Source organism: Trichomycterus rosablanca, chromosome 18, assembly GCF_030014385.1.
Source record: "Trichomycterus rosablanca isolate fTriRos1 chromosome 18, fTriRos1.hap1, whole genome shotgun sequence".
NCBI classification, from domain to species: domain Eukaryota; kingdom Metazoa; phylum Chordata; class Actinopteri; order Siluriformes; family Trichomycteridae; genus Trichomycterus; species Trichomycterus rosablanca.
The window spans coordinates 10737795-10751090 of NC_086005.1; the positions used below are offsets into that span (position 1 = coordinate 10737795).

The following is a 13296-nucleotide window of genomic DNA, read 5'->3' on the forward strand; positions in this document are numbered from 1 at the left end:
ACAGGACCCCAACTTAAAAAGTTATGGACCATTCATATATCTGCAAAACCACAATCATGGTAATGACATGGTAGTGTGTGTTGTCCTGATATGAGTGTAGCAGGTGCCACCGTGCTGTTGGGATCTTTTACCCTGTTAGCACTGTCTGTAGCCACACAATGTTATTTATTTATCAATAGACACTTTCTAATAAGAGAATGCTGTTGGCACTTGTCTTGCCTTAGCATTAAGGTCTTTAAAATTCCAACAACACTGCTACATCTAATACACTTATTACAGTACAACACACACTAACATGTTATAACTACAATACCATTTACAAATGATACAATTGTAGAATGGACCAACTGAAGTACGTGCAGATCTTTATTGTACAATTAAACTGTTTTATTTACATTATCAGTATAAAAATGGAATGTTTCTCAGTTTAGAAGTATAATTCAGTATTAGTGATTATTTGTTGCAGAGGTCGGTCTTGCAGCAAACGCTCCCTCTGATAACACATTCAGTCAGAGTGGTGCATTTATTTAAAGCTAGAGAAAGAAAAAGAAAATAATCAGTCATTCTGAATCATAGAACATAATGCTTTAGCATAATGTGAGCTTTTTTAACAGTTACAGTGTATCACGAAGAACAATGTTAAATTAAATTAAATTTGTATGATTTATTATTAAATTTGTATGATTTATTATTTTTGTTTGACTGTGCTGGTGGGCCACAAATAATACAATTTAAGACGCGGACCGTATAAAATCTGACCTGGCCAGACTTAATCCATATACAAGCATGCTTTTAAAGGCCAAAATTTCAGCCAAATAGTTTGGTAGGGTATCAAATAAAAACTCACGTTAAAGCAAAAGTGTCCTCTAAATGTGTTGTGTAGAAGTAAGAAAGTTACTTGATGAAAAGGTACAAGTACTGCGTTAGTTTTTACATTTTGAAGCCAATAGGCTTGAATATGAGCCTGTAGGGGTGTAAGAGTCATAATTAGTTCATCATTATGTACTTTTTTAAAGCTTAAATCACTCACCCTCCACCAAAAGCAGAGAAAGAACCAGAGTCACAAGCAGGAGCTTCATAATTCTGTAACATATAAAAGGAACAGTGATGTTACTTTCTGCAGACAAAGTTCTTCTGATGTTCCTTATTACTAACTACATGTTTAACATAAAAATAACACAGTTTTCTCAGTACCTATTGCATGACTAATCCAAAAATATATATCTATATATGACAAATAGAGGCATTGTATTTGATTATTCTATCCAAAAAGTGTCCAAGTCCCCAAGCTCTGCACCCTTGTCTACACTAGTCAAAAGCCTGAGAAAATAAATATGTTTTCAGTCTAGACTTAAACATTGAGACTGTGTCCGAATCCCGAACAGAGGCAGGAAGATTATTCCAAAGTTGTGGAGCTTTGTAAGAAAATGCTCTTCCACCAGCCGTGATCTTTTTAATTCTAGGAACTATAAGTAACCCTGCATCTTGTGAGCGAAGTGGGTTGTAGTGATTAATAAGTTCACTCAGATACTGTGGAGCCAGACCATGTAGCGCTTTATAGGTTAGTAAAAGTATTTTGTAATCAATGCGGAATTTAACTGGCAGCCAGTGTAGAGATTATAGAACAGGACTAATATGATCAAATTTTTTAGTTCTAGTTAGCACTGGAGCTGCTGTATTTTGAACTAACTGGAGTTTGTTTATGGATCTACCAGAGCATCCAGTTAGAAGAGCATTACGATAATCCAACCGAGAAGTTATAAACGCATGGATCAGTTTTTCGGTGTCATTAACAGATAGTATATTTCTTATTTTAGAAATATTATGCAAATGATTATTATTATTAAATGATAGAAAGCAACTCTAGTAATATTATTGACGTGTGTATCAAAGGAAAGATCTGAACCTAGTGTGACAGTTTTTTACATCTGGGCTGGGATTAACAGAGAAAGTGTTTAGGTTTAGCACCAGGTTAGACAACTTGTCTCTTGCAGCTTTAGAGCCAACAAGTAAAACCTCTGTTTTATCTGAATTAAGTTATAGAGTGTAAATAATAGCGGTCCCAGTACCGACCCTTGTGGAACACCACACTTTTGTAGTTTCCGAGCATTTATGATTTACATAAACCAATTGAGAGCGGTCAGTCAAATATGATTGAAACCAAGAGAGTGCGAGTCCTTTAACACCTACTGTATTTTCTAGCCTCTCCAGTAAAATGTTATGATCGACCGTATCAAATGCTGCACTAAGATCTAATAGAACAAGAAAAGAGACACATCCATTATCAGAAGACATTAACAACTTGTTAACTACTCTAATTAATGCGGTTTCGGTACTATGCTTGGGTCTAAAACCAGATTGCAATTTTTCATGAATACAATTTTCATTCAAATAAGAACATACAGTAATTGTTTGGAAACGACTTTTCTAATATCTTAGAGACAAAAGGGAGGTTTGAAATTGGCCTATAATTAGATAAAACATGTGGATCAAGGTTAGGTTTTTTAATCAGGGGTTTAATAACAGCACTTTTAAACAACTTAGGTATGTACCCAAGGCTAAGGGATGCATTGATTAATGTAAGCAGGGGATCTACAATGGCTGGGAGTAAATCTTTAAGTAAACGAGTTGGAACAGGATCGAGTATACACGATGATGACTTTGATGATTTAATCAACGCAGTTAGTTCATTTTGGGAGATTGGATTAAAGTTTCAACATGAACATGAACACTGTTCTACAACTGTTTGACAGTCCAGCCTCTTAGATGCTGTAATTTCTGAACCTGTAGGCCTCTGTATAAATGAAATACTAAACCCCCGAAATATTAACTTGTTGTTATTAGAAAACGAATTGGTTACAGTCTTTAGAGTCAAACAATTTATAAAAATTAGCAGGGTTACTGTATTTATTTAAAATGTCATCAAATCATTTTGGTTTGTCCATAATCCTGATGTTGCCTGCAGGTTATACAGAGACCTACAGGTTCAGAAATTACAGCATCTTGGAGGCTGGACTGTCAAACAGTTGTGAAACAGTGTTTATGTTCATGTTGAAACTTTAAGATTCTAGTATAACCCTCTTTGGGTTATAAAGTTAACACTTAAGGTTAACAGAAGCACGTAAGATGGCTGACTCCAGGAACCACCTGTGATTCAACATCAGATGCACACAGAGCAGGATCACATCTAAAAGCCTGCAACTTAAATCTTCTGTCAAGGGTCACCAAGTTAGCAAGATCATTTACTAAAGTGTTTTCAGTTTGAGTGTGTATAGACATAAGATACTTAACAGCAATAATTGATGTTTCAATTTACCAAAGAGCAAAATCTATTTGCACTGCAAACGCATTGTTTCCTTTGACCACCTCCACTAAATAAACAAATGTTGAATCACATCAATCTCTATTTGTAGTAGTACTAAATAATTATGTACTCACGTGTACTGTATATTGTCACAATATATTTACATGTACTGTATATAGATTTACAGTATATTTACTAAATGTGTATGTTCAATTATTGTTTAATTGTGTCTGGTAAAAGGGAACAACCAATATTTCATGGACTGGGAAAGATATGGCCCAGAAGCAAGTTCCCTGTCAGACAAATGTTGAACCAAGATCTGGGGTGCATTTCCCAAAATGTTTGTGATGCTAAGTACTTCGTAACCAGTGTTGCCAACTTAGCGGCTTTATTTAGTGAGTTTTCAGACCCCCCAGCGACTTATCGCTCTGCAGTTACTGTCCTAAACGAGCAGCGGGTGCTCTGTAGATTTATCCTACCCATCGATTTGTCCTACCGAGCATGCGCACACCTGTTTTTGACTCGTTTAGTGGAACGCCTAAGGTTAGTAATGTGTGGTTTTAGTTTTAATTTCTTTAAAAGTTTAAAGTTTAAGTGTATGTAATGCCGTTATTATGTGACTTATTTTGTATTCTCTTTCAGAACTATGCAAGGTGCTCAAATGAGCTATTCTTGATTGAATACAGTTGAATAACTGTTGTTTATCTAATGCTGTGTTAACGTTTAATTTAACCACGTTTATACATGCCTTGCATGCATGAAAGAGTTTGTTGCTCTGTGTACTCTACTCCATTCATAAAATAAACTCCTACAGGACCCCAACTTAAAAAGTTATGGACCATTCATATATCTGCAAAACCACAATCATGGTAATGACATGGTAGTGTGTGTTGTCCTGATATGAGTGTAGCAGGTGCCACCGTGCTGTTGGGATCTTTTACCCTGTTAGCACTGTCTGTAGCCACACAATGTTATTTATTTATCAATAGACACTTTCTAATAAGAGAATGCTGTTGGCACTTGTCTTGCCTTAGCATTAAGGTCTTTAAAATTCCAACAACACTGCTACATCTAATACACTTATTACAGTACAACACACACTAACATGTTATAACTACAATACCATTTACAAATGATACAATTGTAGAATGGACCAACTGAAGTACGTGCAGATCTTTATTGTACAATTAAACTGTTTTATTTACATTATCAGTATAAAAATGGAATGTTTCTCAGTTTAGAAGTATAATTCAGTATTAGTGATTATTTGTTGCAGAGGTCGGTCTTGCAGCAAACGCTCCCTCTGATAACACATTCAGTCAGAGTGGTGCATTTATTTAAAGCTAGAAAAAGAAAAAGAAAATAATCAGTCATTCTGAATCATAGAACATAATGCTTTAGCATAATGCGAGCTTTTTAAACAGTTACGTATATAGCTCATGTCATCATTTTGCAAACTATTTAAAATGTCAAATTTAGAGTAATGCTAGCCATTCATCACTGAGGTCCGGCTTCAAATCCCAGCTGTGCTTTTGGCCGACCAGGCATCTACACAGACATGATAGGCTAGTTTTAGGATTATTGTGCTGAACAGTGTAGCCATTCAGAGGTGCAGTTTTCAGTAAGCTCTCAGTGACAAGCCCAAGATTAGATTAAAATAAAGAGGGTTGCATCAGTAAAAAGCAAAAAAGAGCAATTAGACTGTTGATTTCTCTGGGCTCTGAGGCATCTAAGATGGACCATCACAGAATTTTGAAACAAAAAAAGCGACAACAACGACATCTTAAGAAGTGCAGGAATGGATGTTTATTAATAAATGAAATGAAGTTGAGCAGACAAAACTGCAATAAAATAAAAGTCAAAGTAAATGTAAGAAATTTAGTATTTTTTATTATTTACATTTTTCATGCTGTCCCAACTTTTTCTGATTTGGGGTTGTAGATTAGGAACCTGACCTTTACACACTCTTCTTGTTAATCCACCATCAAACCATATAGTTTAAACAATTTCCTTACAGAAAACTACATATAGTCAACTACAGAGTAAAAGCTATATAAAAATGTCTTAATAATAAAACATACCACGGCCAGTCATGGTATTTACTGCTGTCTTCATGCATATGTTTCCATAAGTGCAAGTTTCAGATGTACATGTGAGGTCATTCACATCACGCTTGACACACTGAAGAGCAGAACCTGTAACAAAGTAAGCACATAAGAAATTGATATAATAAAGCAATAAGCCACGAGAGGCCGTGCATTACTGTGATTTTATAAAGCATAGCAGTAACGCACGGTCTCGAGTGGCTTATTGCTTTTATAAAACGGCGGTCAACATAAAATACAATAAATACAACAATGTTTAATTCATAAATGTATTTATTGTGTATAAACTTACAATAAAGCATTCTTCCGCGACGCAAGGTAGTTCGATTAACAGTGTTGCTAGGCAACATGAGGGCGAACATAACATTATTTTTTTCTTTTCAGTGGCGTATTAATATGGAATGATGTGAGGTGGTCATAGGTGTGCGTTTATCGGGGATTTTACAACGGCTTCGAACGCGGCTCAGCCAATCAGATTTTAGGACCGTAACTATCCGTTTTATAATTGTATAATAATAATTTTATAAATGGATCACATTCAACAGGCAGGTTGTGGCAAGTTAATGGCATTGTGTGGAATATGTTCTACCTTATACAAGCAACAGTGGGTGATGATGTTGAATATGATGATCATCAGCTATGATGAGTGCAATGCAGGGCCTCAGGAACACCTTCCATTGCAAAAATGTAGATCCATATGCAAGCATGCTTTTGAAGGCCAAAATTACAGCCAAAGAGTTAGGTAGGGTATCAAATAAAACCTCAAGTTTAAGTAAAAGTGTTCTCTAATTGTGTTGTGTAGAAGTAAGTTACTTATAAAAAGGAACTCAAGTACTGCATTAGTTTTTACATTTTAAAGTCAATAGGCCGGAATATGAGTCTATAGGTGTGTAAGAGTCATAATTAGTGCATCATTATGTACTTTTTTAAAGCTTAAATCACTCACCCTCCAACAAAAGCAGAGAAAGAACCAGAGTCACAAGCAGGAGCTTCATAATTCTGTAACAGGAAAAGAATGAACAGTGATGTTACTTTCTGCAGTCAAAGTTCCTCAGATGTTCCTCATAATTTACTACATGTTTAACATAAAAATAACACAGTAAACTATTGCATGACTAATCCAAAAATATATATTGTTATATGACAAAGGCATTCTATTTGATTATTCTATGCCAAAAGGACTCTGTTTTTGCAGGGTAAATATGTTTTGTCATACAGCAAAATGTAACATTACACATGTACTGTAAATGTTATATTAAGCTAAATAAGGTTATAATCACAGTTCATCACTGGTGCACCCTACTGGCAAATTTAACCAGCTTGTGTCTATTTACACTCAAACTGAAGTTGATTCAAGCCCTGCATCAGCCAGGTTGCCACTGTTGGGCCCTTGAGCAAGGCCCTTAACCCTCAATTGCTTGCAATGTATTCTGTCTCAATTGTAAGTCGCTTTGGATAAAGGCATCTGCTAAATGCTTAAAATATAAATGTAAATGTAATCAATTAAGGTCTGTGTTCATGACACCACAAACATTAACAGACTATGTAAAATTAGGATTTATTTAATGGTAGCAATGAAACAAAATCAGTGCTAAAAAAGCCATTTTAAAGAAGACTGGATGATTGGGATAGTGTTTTATTAAAAAAAAAATACTTTACAATATTTTGTACCTTGTCTTTTTCTTTGAACAATGTAGAAACTAGGGCCAAACAGAAATGCTTTAATTGTCAACAGAATTCCGTGTGTCTTCACTCTTCACAGCAATTATATTAATAAAATGATTCCAGCTTTACAGCAACTCTTGAGAGAAGGTTTCCCTTGTGAAGAGACATAGAGGGACATAGACGTGGGGGTTTGGAGTGTGGAAGTCGGTCTGGCAGCAGAGGTTAGGGCTCGGTTCCTGCTCAGCAGACCAGAGCATTCTGACCAGAGCAGCAAAATAAAGAAAATAACACAGGATTATCTGTATAAATTAAGTTTATTAATACAGTGCACACATTTTATTACAAAAGCATGCCGTTTAAAAAAAATAGAATTAAATGATCATATCAAACAGACTTAAATATAAAATTTCATGTACCACACATTGTTATGACAATTTTTAATTAATGCTTTTTTTTTTAGAATTTCATAAGTTAGATTTAGCTGCCTACAACCCAGTGTAACCAGTTAAAATTAACTAAATAATTAGTTAAATAATTAACTAACACAAAATTATTCAGTCGTCAAAGCATATTGATGATACATTCACCTCATGACACACTGCTCCTCCCTACATGAAAGTAAATAAGCTGCTTTATAAGTAAAAAGTATTGGTATCGGTATCTGCGATACTGGCCCTGTATTTACTTGGTATCGGATCGATACCAAATTTTGCAGTATCGCACACCACTACTAGCAAGATCCTTCACTAAAGTGTTTTCAGTTTGAGTGTATATAGACACAAGGTGGTTAAAAGTTTTACAGCAATAATTGATGTTTCCATTTACCAAAGAGCAAAACATACTTCGTTCTGGCAATTAAATCCAAATGATTTGCTAGAAAACAGAACTGACCATGAAGCCACACTGTTGTAGGATGTACACAGGAAATGCTAAACAAAATTTTTAATTAATGTTTTTGTAATTTTATAAGTTAGATTTAGCTGCCTACAACCCAGTGTAACCAGTTAAAATCTCTTCTCAGGTGACCTGATGTGGGATTCCGACCCTGATGTTGTTGCTCTAACAGCAGGCACGTGCACAGATAGACCCCTAGTGGTGCTCAAGCACCTGCCCTTTTGCCATGGATGAGAAAAGTGCCCTTTCTGCTGGAGCCCAGTTTTTTTCTACATTCATCAATATTTAAAAATAAAAATGACCCTCTCTGTCATCAATTCCCCCCAAAAGTGCTTTGATATCTGACGGGCATTTATTTGAGTTCTTGTGAGAATTCTGCCCCGATCTGATCCGCGGCGCGCACAAGCTCCCGTCTTGCCCCTTCCTCCTCCTCCTCCGGTTAGCACTCATGCAGTGCTGAGTGCCAGGCCAAACCGCTGCTACACACTTCTCCTCTGACCCGCAGCATCAGACAGACAGGTAATGACAGTGTTTCATACAAAGGGCATCCATGCATAACGCATGGCCTACACGTTTTGTACTCATGAGTCATGAAATACGTGATTTCAAAGCCTCGTCCAGCTGTTTACTGATGTTTGTCATGTTTAATGAAGGGGGAGGGGGACAAACTGCAGCAGACAGACAGACAGACAAAGAATTTAAAGACAGTTTTACTGTTTTACAAATTAGACAAGTTCACTGGTTTTGTTTCATTTAAAATCTTACTTATTTTGATGTGAAAGCCTGAAGAAAAAAAAGCATGAGCACAAACATTGTGCAGGAGAATGTCAAGTAGCTCTCACAGTAAAGTGTTGAAAATAGATACAAACATACAATATTTTATAATTACAGCATCCTGGCCCAAACGCTGAGTAGGAAAAGCCACCTTTAGTCAAGGAGTTATTTTCATGCAAGCATTTATACTTCAACAGTTTACAAATGAGGAATAATTTTGCTAGGTAATTAACATTACAAACTAATATATGTAGAAGGCTAAATATAATGCTCTATGATATAGAACAGCATACAAAAAATTATGAATAAATGGAAAAATTTTATTTAGATGTCTATTTGATTTTATTGGCATAATAATAGGCCCATTGTTAACATTAACTACCCAAAGTGGGTTTCTGATTTGAAATCAAAGGTAGGTCTTAAGTTGAGCTACATGACAGTCTGGTGAGGTATATTTGGTTTAATGTTTCAACTCTGTCAGAAAACAGTAAAATGATGTATACTGTGTTCTCCCCTTTATGGAGATTCAGTAAGTCACTCTTGATTATTATGCACAACATTGATTTATCTCATTTACAAATTTTGCAGCATAATGCCAACAAAAGAAAGGTTACAAAAACAGAGAGAAAAGGAACTACGGGTAGCAGCTCTCTTTTATCCTGGATTAGGCCATCTACCAGTAAAGCAAATGAGGGAGATGTATCAGTATCTTACATTGACTTTTACTATAATTTCATAGCAGACAGTGGGTGTGTTCAAAAACCTAGGGAGCTCTCTACATAAACAGCATTTTACGTAAGGCTGTCCGAAATCCTAGTAAGGTACAGTGGTGTTCAAAAAAATAGCAGTCCAACACCATTAACTTGATAAATCAAAGTTTTTAGTAGAAATGCTATTTCTACATAGCAAAAAATTTACTTGAAAGTGTAGTAGAGTATTGAAAACAAAACAAACCCAACAATTAGGACATGCATGCCGTTCATTCTGAGTAATCGAAGCATTGATTGAAAGGGGGTTGTTCAAAATAATAGCAGTGAGGAGTTCAATTGGTGAAGTCATTCATTCTGCAGAAGAATGGGTGTCAATTTTGGCCCTTATTTAAGGTAGGAGGGTGGCAAATGTTGCACAGGTTGGTCACAGCGCATTTTCTTCTGAAATACTGGGTAAAATGGGTTGTTCCAGACATTGTTCTGATGAACAGCGTACTTTGATTAAAAAGTTGATTTTAGAGGGAAAAAACATACAGAGAAGTGCAGCAAATGATAGGCTGATAAGCTAAAATGATCTCAAATGCCTTAAAGTGACAACCAAAACCTGAAAGACGCAGAAGGAAGCATGGAACTACTGTTTGAATGGATCAAAGAATAGCCAGAATGGCAAAGGTTCAGCCAGTGATCACCTCCAGAAAGATCAAGGAACATCTGAAGTTACCAGTGAGTACAGAAGATGATTAAGTGAAGCCAATTTACCAGCAAGAACTCCTTGCAAAGTCCCGTTGTTAAGAAAAAGACATGTCCTGAATGGGTTAACATTTGCGAAGAACACATTGACTGGTCCAAAGAGAAATGGCTCAACATTTTGTGGACTGGTGAAAGCAAAATTGTTCTTTTTGGGTCAAGTGGCCATAGACAGTATGTCAGATGACCCTCGAGCAATGAATTCGAGCCAAAGTACACTGTGAAGACAGTAAAGCATGGTGGTACAAAACTATGATATGGGGATGTTTCTCATACCATGGTGTTATGTCTATTTATCACATACGAGGGATCACGGATCAGTTTAAATATATCAGAATACTTGAGGAGATCATGTTGCCCTATGTCGAAGAAGAAATGCCCTTAAAATGGGTGTTTTAACATGACAATGACCCAAAACATCTTGGTTACAGACAAACAAGATTGAGGTAATAGAGTGGCCAGCCCAATCCCCTGACTTCAATCCCATAGAGAACTTGTGGGCTGAAATCTGAAACGCGTTTTTTTGAGGCAAAACCCAAAATTGCAGAAGAACTGTGGAATGTAGTCTAATCATCCTGGACTGGAATACGTGTTCAGAGGTGCCAGAAGTTGGTCGACTCCATGCAACACAGATCTCAGAAACAATTGTTATGCCACTAAATATTAGTTCAGTAATTTAAAGTAAAGTGAAACCTCAAACATTTTTTCATGTTATAGATACATTTTTTGAGTTTTTAAAGAACAATGCTGGCACTGCTATTATTTTGAACAGCCTAATATTCATTTTTCTTAACTTTCTGTAAAGGATTAACACAAACTGGTTTGATTTAGAATTAAAAGTGTAGTATTTTCAGTGCATTTGCATTTATGGAAATAAAAGTTATTATAATGATTTTGTGCTTTATTCACTTTTTTAAAATCACTGCTATTTTTTTGAACACTACTGTATCTTAAAATTTCAACGCTATTTTGACTCAAGAACGAGTGAGGATCCGATGCTGCCTTAGCAGTGGAGACAATCCCAGCATTCAAAGAGGCACTTTTCTCATAGAAAAATACGGCGGACGATGCAAAGCAAAGAACGGACTTATTTTCAAACGTTAATAAATTATCATTGATTTTTAATTTGTATAAACATGTACAAGTGTATATATTTGCAAGTTCAGGGACAGTTGAACCATTTTTGGTACACGGAGGGAGATGTAATGACTTATTAGAATCCTCTCTTAGGCAGCTGCTTATGTCGACAGTAAGACAGCAAGGCAGCTCCCCAGGTTTTTGATGCCTTATGAGTCGATGACTTATTAGAATCCCCTCTACTGAGCAGTCGACAGTAAGACAGCAAGGCAGCTCCCCAGGTTTTCGATGCCTTATGAGTCGATGACTTATTAGAATCCCCTCTACTTAGGCAGCTGCCTATGTCGACAGTAAGACAGCAAGGCAGCTCCCCAGGTTTTCGAACACACCCAGTGTAAACCTGAGATATTTCATGTTTTGTTTGGTGAACCTCATTTCATTTGTTAATATCCATCCACTCCTGCATGTCAGGTCTGCAACATATTTTTAAAAAAGTTGGGACAGGGCAATTAGGGCTAGTAATAATATCTATCCCTTTTTATCCTATTTGCTCTTAATCTATTTGTCTTCAACTTTCTCCTGTTGGAATTATGGCACTTAGCATTGTGTTCCATCACATTTCCTATTAATTACATTATTTAATGGTCTAAGAACTGAGGACACTAATTGTTAAATTTTTGCAAGTAGAATTTCTGCTCCATGGTGATCATTGACTGATTCTCTTTTTTATGATGCATTCTGTGACTACAAAGCCAAACTATTGTAGGATATGCAGAATGAGGCCTGGTATGTCTTGCTTAAATAACCACTGACCTCCAGGAAAGGAAAGATGTTGCCTTGATGCCAGGATATATCTCTCTAAAATCCCAATATATGTCCTAGCATCAATTGTACCTTTAAACATTTGCAAGTCACCCATGTTGTGGGAATGAATGCAACACACACCCCAAGTATGTTTGTTTGTTTGTTTTTACTGTTCCTCATTACTTGCCAAGAACCTGACAGTTCCTCATGAGCAAACGAATTAGCCTATAACGACTTTTCTCTTACAGGTTCTGCTGCACCTTGTGCCAACTGTGGCACTTCAAACAAAATGTGTCCTCATGAAACTTGTGGACAAGACCCCAGTATGGCCAATCCCGCCAAACCACAAGCTAAAGGTTTTATGCTTTCTTTTTGTTATTTTTTTTCTTTTGTAATTTTGCCAGACCTTTAAAAAACGACCATAGCAGATGAGCTGCCTAACATTGTTAACTTGAATTATTTATGGGTTTTATTTTCTATCTGGGATGTGGCAATCAGTGTAATATTTAAAAGTGTAAAATGTTAAACATTAGGGATGTAACAATGCATTCTACACACGATGCGATACGATTCACGATACTGGGTTCACAATGTGATTTTTTTCCCAATTTTTTTTAAACAAAATGAAATTGAAGACAAATTATGACAAAGTTTCTTTTTATTATTTCTCTTTAAAAAAATTAAATAAAATACTGTATTTGTGCTTATCTTTTATTTATCTAAATAATGAATGTCCTTTTATTTCTGAAGTAGGTACAAACTATGCCGAACTATGCTTATTGTGTAAAAAAAACTGAAATGAAATTGTAAAACAAATCCATCATGATATAAATACGTGAATGATACAAATAAAGAAAGTGTCCTCACATAAATAAATTTGGCTGGAAAATTTGGTCGGGGACCTGGCAACTTTGTGAAGTGCCGTCAACCAGGCGAGGTGAATAGCGTCAGTGCCCTCTGCTGTTTAAAGTGAATACTGATTAATCTTAAATGAATAACCTATTCTTGTGGTGCATCGTTACATCCCTATTAAACATAATTGAATACTTTTGTTTTTTAATGGATGCATGTGAGCCTGTGTTGACATTAACATTTGTAATTGATTTTATGTCCTCAGCTGCTAATCCAAGGACTGGCCTGAACTTTAACACTTTCCATTAAAATGGGACTCATGCTGCAAGTTCAACCTTTGTTTGTTTGAGTTGTTGCTTTAATA

The 13296-nt window shown here is 35.9% G+C and overlaps 1 protein-coding gene and 1 long non-coding RNA gene across 3 annotated transcripts in view; both read left to right on the forward strand.

Annotated features, from left to right (window-relative positions):
• The window catches only part of rps25 (ribosomal protein S25), a 240040-nt gene that overhangs the window by 124367 nt on the left and 102377 nt on the right, over positions 1-13296 (forward strand). The gene's annotated exons all lie outside the window — the stretch shown is intronic.
• LOC134332782 (uncharacterized) lies at positions 8432-13259 on the forward strand. The gene is made up of 3 exons (XR_010015308.1): positions 8432-8487; positions 12329-12436; positions 13198-13259. It is a non-coding gene; the product is annotated as an uncharacterized LOC134332782 (long non-coding RNA).